The sequence below is a fragment of the Sylvia atricapilla genome, chromosome 2, assembly GCF_009819655.1.
Source record: "Sylvia atricapilla isolate bSylAtr1 chromosome 2, bSylAtr1.pri, whole genome shotgun sequence".
Classification (NCBI taxonomy): Eukaryota; Metazoa; Chordata; class Aves; order Passeriformes; family Sylviidae; genus Sylvia; species Sylvia atricapilla.
The window spans coordinates 1756478-1765737 of NC_089141.1; positions in this window are offsets into that span (position 1 = coordinate 1756478).

A 9260-nucleotide genomic window follows, 5' to 3' on the forward strand; every position below is an offset into this window, starting at 1 on the left:
TTGTTGAGGGTTTTTTTGTCTGTGGTTTTTATGTTCTTTCTTTTTTTGATTGGTTGGTTGGTTGGTTGGTTTGAGGTTTTGAGGTGGGTTGTTTGGTGATGTGTTTTTTTTTTGTTTTGTTTTGGGTTTTTTGGGGTTTTTTTGGTAGGTTTTTTTGGGGAGGGTTTTTGGTTTGTTTTTTTTTTTTTTTTTTTTTAGTTTTGGTTCTTTTGTTTTTGTTTTTTTAACTGGCCCTCCAGCTCTGTGTACTCATTATCCAAGGAGAAGGATGCTGCTCCAGGAACAGAAGACAGCAGAGCTTCTGATGTCTTTCAGATCACTCTTGGGCACCCCAACCTTATGCAAAAATGCTGCAGACAGCCAAAAAAACCACTCCTACACAAACGTAGAGGGACTCTGTCACTTTTCTAGGGGGAGACATGTCAGTAACACCACAATCTTTCTCCAAATCCTCTTTTTTTTCCCCACTCAGCCATTCCCTAGGGAGCAACTGCTTTTGTCGTGTCTGTGAGCAGCCCTGGGGAGCTGGAGGAGAAAAGCATCACGTGCTATAAGAGCAAAATTAGAGGTATTTTATTCTCTTCAGCCACTTTGCTTTGCTGTACTGGGTTTGGTCTCCTTGCCTCCTTCCCTCCCCCAGTCATGAGCAGGCAAAAAAAAAAAAAGAAAAAAGGCCTTTGATAGTTTGTCAGTGGTTTGTGTTATTGTCACTCCATAAAAGCCGATGAACTAAAACATCTCTGCAGTGTGGGGTGAGGAGTGGTGGGTGTCTTTAGGCTGACATGCAGACAGGCTGGTGGCACAAATCCCACTGCTCTCCAATGCCAGAATTTGGCTTCATTTGATACGTAAAGAAACGGTCGACTCTCATTCTTTTAAGGAATTTTATTTTGATTTCCATTTTCTGGTGACGCCAACGAGGCACGGATGTTCTGGCTGAAGAAAAATTTCAGCATTTCAATGCCATTCTATAATGGCTCTTTTCTTGCTCTCTTGCTGATGTCATGAGTCTTTCTGCTTGGTGAAAAAAAACAGTAAAAAGGAAGAAATGGTCTATACACAGACTGTTTTCAGCTGCATTTCACTCCTCCTGTGTCAGGCCTGTGATCCTTGACTGGCTTTCTCATGCCAGTAGAAATCATCCCGATTAAAATAATTAAAATAAGTGAGGAAACCAATCAGGCATCTGCAGGTCCATCAGGTGGGAAATGAAACCACAGCAGAGCCTGAGCCACGGTGGCAACTCACACTTTATCTCATGCCAGAGATGTCTTTTACTGAATTGTTTGTAGTCTTTAGTTTGGGGTATCCATGTTCAAAATCCCTGCTGGCTTCTTCAGCCATCATGGCTTCACCTGAACTTCTCTTCTTTGAGAAAAGAGTGGATCCAGCCCATGTCTTATGCTGTTAGTCTATTAATTAACAGCTGTTACTCTGCTTTTGCCATAATTTCTAAATTTCCTAATGCACACTGTGTTAGGAGCGTGCACAGGGTGATTTACCTTCCTGAGGTGACAGTCATGCCCAGGGCGAGGTCTGATAAACTGCAATCTCCCTTGTTATACAGGCTTTAAGCTGAAATAAGGTAGGTTTAGATTTTTAGATTAGATGTTAGGAAGAAATTATTCCCTGTGAGGGTGATGAGGCCCCCCTGGCACAGATTGGCCAGGGAGGCTGTGGATGTCCCATCTCTGGAAGTGTCCAAGGTCAGGTTGGATGGGGCTTGGAGCAACCTGGTCCAGTGGAAAGTGCATCTTTCTCCCTGCAGCTGGTCTCTGATGCTTCTCTCCTTGCATCAGCAGAAAAGTGCAAGAGGCCAGAAGAGAAAAGTGTCACATCTCTCAATTATTGATACAACAGGGATCCAAACCAGAATGTCCAAGTTATTCTTGCAGTCTAGTGGAAGGTGTCCCTGCCCATGGCAGGGGGTTGGAACTGGATGAATTTCAAGGTCCATTCCAACCCAAATCATTCTATGATTTTTTAATCTTTTGTGCATGTGCCATGTGAACATTTTGTCACAAACCAGCTTTGCAAAGAAAATACACCTCTCCTTCCCCTTCCTCAGGTTCAGCAAGCAGTTCTCAAGGCTTTGCTCTGAAACACTGAGATCCTTCAGCTACTGCAGAAAATGGCTTTAATTTCTGTGAATGTCTTTGTCAGGTGATGCTCCAGTTCCCTTCTTATAAAATGTCTTATCACATCCCAACAGCTGATATCATTTGTCTCAGTACTGTTGATTTACACTGGCTGGTAAAATACATCTGATTTATTCCTACAAACACTATTATTTCACCATTTTACACTATTACCCCTGATGGAAACAGCCAAGTTATCCTGAAGAGTGTTATGCTCGGTGGCCTTGCAGTATTTATGAATTTGAAAATATATCTAAATAGCTGTGATTTAATAAAACAGTTTGGACTTAGTGCTATTTTCAAATCTGATGGTTTGGACCCTCTCTACATCTGGTTGGCTTAGTATTTTTTTTATTAATTCCCCCATCCTTACGCCTTCCAGTTTTATATCCTTGATATTTCTCCATAAGGTAGGCAAATGCCATTCATTATAAAAAATACCCATCTGATTGTGTATTTTATTCTACAAAAATAAAAAGTATCTTATTTATACCAAAGCAGGCAGCCCACAATATTTCACAGGCAGCTAGAAAGCCCTTGGTAAGAGGAAGGGAAGTGCAAGAGAAGAAGAAAAAAAAAAAATCTGAATACAATTAGCAGTGTCTCTGTCAGGAAAATAATAAAAGAGTCCCTGAGGGACCATCCCTCTTCCTGCTAGAAAATGGATCCTTGTAAACAACAATTATCATCCTCCTAGTGAGATAGACTTGTTCTGCCCAGCTCTGGGCTACCTGCTTTGGAGAATGTGGCTGGCAGGAGGCTCTGGAGGTGCTCGGGAATTTGGGGAACAGAACAAGAAGAAAATCCAAGCCTGAGGTTGATTGTTGTTAGATCTCCACCCCCTGACAAAGGATTTGCCTTTCCCTGCATCAGACAGAAGGTTGGGAAACACCATTGTTTTGTTCCCAAGAGCAAATAGGAGCTACACAGGCACGACTTTGTCCTCTGCAAGGGAGATGGAGCAGAAAATCAGATTGGGGAGAGGGAGGGAAAGAACAGGAAACTTAAAAATCCACCTGGGATTAATGACTTTAACATGTACAACATGTTTTGCTTTGTTTTCCTCTCAGGGCCAGTTTCAGCAGTCAGACAGAGTTTGATTAAATATCTCAGCAGACCTATGGTTTATTCATCTAAAGCACAAATTACCCCCTGTTCATGGAAGCAGCTTTGGCTGTTTTCTAATTGTGAGAGCAACAATAACAATTAAAAACTAACAATAGAATATATCGTGGATTGGTTTTACTTCCTTTTTGTTAAGAATAAGTGAACAATAGTTTGTTTGTATTGTAAATTAAATGAGTTTTAAATTGTAAAATCCTTTCTGGGCTGTATGGAAAGTTTTCTCTTTTTTTTTTTTTTTTTTGGTTTTTTTTTTGTTTGTTTTTTGGTTTTTTTTTTGGTTTTTTTTTTTTTTGTTTTTTTTTTGGTTTTTTTTTTTTCTTTTAAGTAGAATTTTTCAAGGGATTTACCAGCACCACATGGCTTGAAATTTCTCTTCAGGCAGAAGAGGGTAAGTTCCCAACTGCAGGGGTTAGGATATGAAGGGACATGCTGCCAGGACTACAGAGCTTAGGAGAAAGCCCCCAGATCCATAACACAGTCCCAGAGCTCTTGTGCTGCTGTGGATGTAAGGATGAGCTTCAGACTTAAAAATTTTCCTTGGCTGACTCACTGTGTGAAGTTTACCCACTTGCATGAGATAGCCACCACTCAGACAGGGGATGGCTCACACTCTTTAAAGCTAAAGGTGTATACAACTGTTTTCCTGAATTAGGGCCACAGCAGCTGGAAACCTTGGGTAATTGAATCTTATAAAAGCCAGTTATCAGTAGATCTCTCTAAGTGGTAACTGCTGACAAATGGACTTCTAAAAATAGAGAGCCAATTTTCTTCAGATTTTCTGAGTTGCTCAGTGTTGCTCAATGTTGCTCGTGGTGATGAATGATGAACTGGAGCGAAGGTGGAAGTATAAAATGAATCCAGGTCAAGTTAGGTGATCACAGTCCTGTGTTTGAAGCTCTAGGGTGTGTGACAGCATCAATTTCAACATCCTTGAGGATTGGCTGCTTTCTCAAAATCCATGCATTTCAGAGGAAAGAGGGATTCAAGATCCATTATTCTAAGAGGCATCCTTCCTTCTCCATTGTTTCTCAAACTAAATTTCAAGTTGAAAACTATCCTAAATACAGGTTGAATTTAAGATAAGATTCCGTAATCTGGCCTCATTATGAAGGCCATTAATAACAGCAACTGCGTCATCATCAAAGGAAACCAACTGGTAGGTTATTTCAAATCATGGAATGGTTTTGGGTGGAAAAGCTCATTCCAAACCCCTTGCTATGGGCAGGAACACCTTCCACTGATCCAGATTGCTCCAAGGCCATCCAACCTGGCCTGGAACACTTTCCAGGGATGGGGCAGCCACAGTTTTTCTGCACAGCCTTTGCCAGTGTCAGTCCAGTACCCTCAGGTCAGTGAGGTCCATCTTGCACAGGGATATCCCAAACTCTCCCTGCTGCCTGCAGACACTGAAAACACACCCCACCTGCAGCTACTTTTCCACTCCAGATGCAATTAATTTTACAAAGTGCTGCACATGTTGACCAGGGTCAGGCTTGGGCAGGAAAACTGTTTTCTTTTCTAAACTTCTGCTTTGCCCAGGGCTGCTTTCCTCATGTGGCTCAGACAGATTTAAACCCCACATCAGGGCTCACCTCTGCAGGAGCTTCCTTCCCTGCTGCCAGCAGCACGTGAGCTGTGGTGGGGGCTGTGGGCTGGAAGCACCTTTGCTTTTGGGGGAAGTGGGAGACAACAGCAAGCGACTCCGTGTGCATCCACCCTGAGAAGCAGCTCTTGGGGGGTGACAAATTGTTGAGGATGACACCTGCAAAGAACGGTCTGATTTAAGACAGCAATCACTCCCTAGGCTTGGCCTGACTCCCACACGCAACTTTTCCTCCACTGGGTGAAGACCCCACTCAGCAGTTTGCAGTGAAGCCTGTGGTGCCATTTGAGACACTTCAGAGTGACCTTGTTGTCACAATAATTCTCTGCCCACCAGGGCTGGAAGAGGAACATCCAAGGGACACTCATGGCATTTCAAGTAGTACTGATGTCTGAAAATTCAACTGTACCCCTGCATCTGGTGATGCAAGGGCTTGAGAGCAGTTTTCATCCCTTCACATCCCAAAAGCTATTCCAGGTCTACCATGGACCAACAAACTGGATGACACTAATCAAAAATTAGCTGTGCAAAGCCATCAGCCTCATTGTGCTTTGTGGTTTTTTTGCCATTGGCACTCATAGTCCAGGTCTGACCTCCAAAATCACCAAGAGGAGCTTCTGAGTTAAACAAGACCTTAGCACAGAGTCACAAGTTGTTGGATTAATTGCCCCAGCAGGAATTAATTGGGCAGGGTTTGGAGCAAGCTGTTCTCAGCTCTCTGCAATGAAGATATTTTCAGAGTGTGGAAATCTGGAATGCCTCCAAAGAGGGGATTGGGATAAGATGAATTGTGTCTATTGGGAATTAGTGCAGCCCTTTTCATGTAGATATCAACTGAGCAGATGTTGGAAGTCAGGTGGGGCTTAGCCTGATGCTTGTCAGAGGGGTCCTTTTGTTTTGATGTTTGGTTTTGTTATAAACCAAGCTAATTAGTATTAAGTGTAGCTGGACTATTAGCATCAAAGAATGAGCCTGTATAACTCCCATGCCCAAAATTATTACAGCTGGTATCTGTTATGTTACATAAATTGCTTAAAGACACTTCCAAATCAAAAAATGAAACTTAATGAATAAAAATCAAACGATTGTAAACATGTGAATTTAGCTGGTTAGATCTATTTTTTCCTTTTCTCTCCATTAGAAGGAAAATTTTCATCTTGAGATTTGCACAGAATTCCAAGGAAACTAAAAAAAGTTACTTTCATGGAGTTTATAAAGAAATCAAACCATTCAAGCACAGAGTCCACTTCACAGTTGCAATCAAATGTCAGACTCGGGCCCCTGAACTTGACTTATATTGATAATTGCACTGCTACAAACTAACTTCCCCCACTCCCAACCATTAAAAAGGATATTTCAGATAATAAAGCATAAACAAAGAAACTTCAAAGAACAAAATGAATGGCACACAGTGACTGTGTTTTCCATGAACACTGAATTGCTGGCAGAGGATTTCTCCTTGCAGAATATTTTCCATTACTCTGTATCATCTGGTTAATACCCTGAGTGCACAAGCTTACCTTCAGGAGATTTAGATAAACTGGGAGATCTTCCTGCATAGAAAGGCACTTTTTTCTCCTCAAAATGATCTTAGCCAGTGTAATGAGATTGACCTTCTTTCCTTTTGATGTCTTGCTGGTGTTTCTGAACATTTCTGTCAGTGGTGTGGGTACTGGATGAAAAACATGAGAATAATGGAATCATGAAGGATACTCCAGAGGCAAACACCTCCCTCCCCAGCTGTCAGGGGTGATATACTCCAAAGTGCCTTTTAGACACCTAAATTCAGTAGTGAGGAATTGAGCCCCGTGATTTATATTTCGGCTTGTTTTAATCCAGAACAAGTGTGGTGTGTTTTTTTTTTTTTTTTTTTTTTTTTTTTTTTTTTTTTTTTTTTTTTTTTTTTCCAGTTTTATAAATAATAGAGATGTATAAATAGGCTAGATATAAAGAAATTGGTATGAAAATTCACCAACATTTTTATTAAATAATACACCCTCTTTTAGTACAATCAAATATTACTCCACAGATCTTGAATCCCAACCATTTTCTCCTTCTGCATCAATCCCACATATTTTCAGGAGTTTTCATATGGGGAGGCACCTAGAGTGAGAATCCTCTCACCTTGGAGACCCCACACAAGAGCTAAGCCAGCACTGTCTCCATGATGGATGGGGGAAAGGAAGGGATGAACTGACTGTGTTTCCTCTGACATCCTACATTTTAGCCCAGGCTGGGGTAGGAACATATGATTTGTGTTTTAGCTGGTTTGCCTCTGAGATCTCCCCAAACTCACCCAGTTCTGGGTTATAATTGAACCAGGACTGGTTCTGCTGGGTTCTATGTAAAGTGGTTTTTCTCTGTTCTAGCTGAGGGTAAGTAATGGAGTTATGTTAGAAATACAGTGGAGGTGGATTTATATTTATCATCACCCTGTAATTATGACTGACACAAAAAAAAAGATTAAAGCAATAAAGCCCAAAATAGAACATCTTGCAGTTTTCAGGGTTTTTTGAAGCTCCAAGTTTTCAACCAGGATTTGCCTTGACAGGATAAAATACATTTTTGAGCTCAGCTTCTTAATGGGCTACATCTGCTTAATGTAATTTTGCATCTGAACTGTGTGTCTTGTCAGAGACAGGCACAGCCAGAGCTGCATTCAGCAGTACTCACTTTCCCTGGAATCAGATAAACTCAGCCCAATAAATTAGTTTTACTGCTCTTGGTATCACCCTGTTATCATTGTGAGTTATTTAGTCTGGGCTTCCCAAACTTTCCCATTCTTCATAATGAAAGGAACTGAAGTCTCAAAATATATAAATGAGTTTCTCTCACTTTTTCTTACTGTCTTTACTTGTTGTCTTCCCTTTTATTTTTTTCTGCTCTCTCTTGCTTTTTCTGGCTTTTTTCCCCCCCTTTCATTCTCTCTCTTTCCATCAAACAGCTATATAAAGTAATTCACAGTTACACTTCCATAAAGTCTAGCTTTCTGCTCAAAGAGAGACTATTTAATTAGGCAGTTGTGACCTGCCTCTCAGTGTAAATCAGAAGCAATGATTTACACCAGCTGAACATAAGAATTCTGGTGCTTAGTAGCAGACTTTTGAGAGCCTGTCTTGTAAAGTGCATTGGACTGTGTATTATATCAGCTAGAAGAACATTCTGTAAAAATATAGTTGTATTTTATGCCCTGATTGGTTTTAGGTTTTGGGGTGGTTTTTTTTTTTCCCTTATCCTTTATATTCTTTATATTTCCACATCGTTTGCATGATTTAAAAGTGAAAAGATGGACTTTTGCAGAACAGGAGATGGGAGCTGGGTGACGATGGCTGAGTTCCCTCCTACATCATGGCCAGGCTGAGGTGCTGAATATCCCACACAAGGCATGGACAGCTGGAAGGCCACTGGAGCCCACTGTGCTTTACAGGGATCTAAGGGGCCTCCAGAGGCACCTGGAACTGTGATGTGCAGGTGAATCCATGGACAGCTGGGACAAGGAATTCTGCTGACCTGAGATATTCTAGAATATGTGGGTTTATTGCAAGGGTCATGGGTAAAAGGGCCTTGGCTTCAGCCACCAGCCTGGGCTGGAGGGAATCCCAAAGAGAGAGGGAGAGAGAACAGCAGGGGGAGAGCTGAGAGAGAGCAAAGGGCAGGGGAGAGAGCAGGAGAGAGCGAGAGTAGGGGGAAGAGGAAGGTGAGAGTTAAGAGAAAAGGTAAGAGTAAGAGTTAAGAGTAAGAGAGGTAAGAGAGTTAAGAGAGTTAGAGAGCAAGGTCTTGTTACAATCCATTATATCTCCTTTTGTGATGAATATTCTAATTTACAGTGACCAACCAACACAAGACACAAATCCTATAAAATCTACACACAGCCTGTAAGAACTACTACATTACCATACTGTGTTATATTTTAAACTCTAAAAACTACTCTTTAGACTCTGTTTTGCTGCATTGACCTTTGGATCCCTCAGCCAGCAGAAAGGGATTGTTCAATCCAAAGGGATTCTCCTTCAGCTAGACCATTGTTTTCAGGTTCTATAGGAACTAAGACTCAGTATCCTACAACTCAAAGTCAGCTTTCATTTCTATTTCCATTATAGGTTTCATATTTTCAGAATCTTTTGCTAAGCAATCATGTTTATAAGGTTTCCCTGATTATCTTCCCCAACAGTGATGGGTGCAGCCCACAGGCTGGATACTCAGGTGGTAAGAAGGTGGAAATAGGTGGTCCAACCAACATGTGGAAGGATGGAAAGGACAGCACAGCATGAAGGAAAATAGGATGTGGTATTTGGGATATTTAATTTTCTTCACAAAATTGATGCATTGGTCCATGGGACAAATGAATTCAAGGAGTGAGAATCAGTGTAGTTACCTGTGGTTAGGAGCATCTG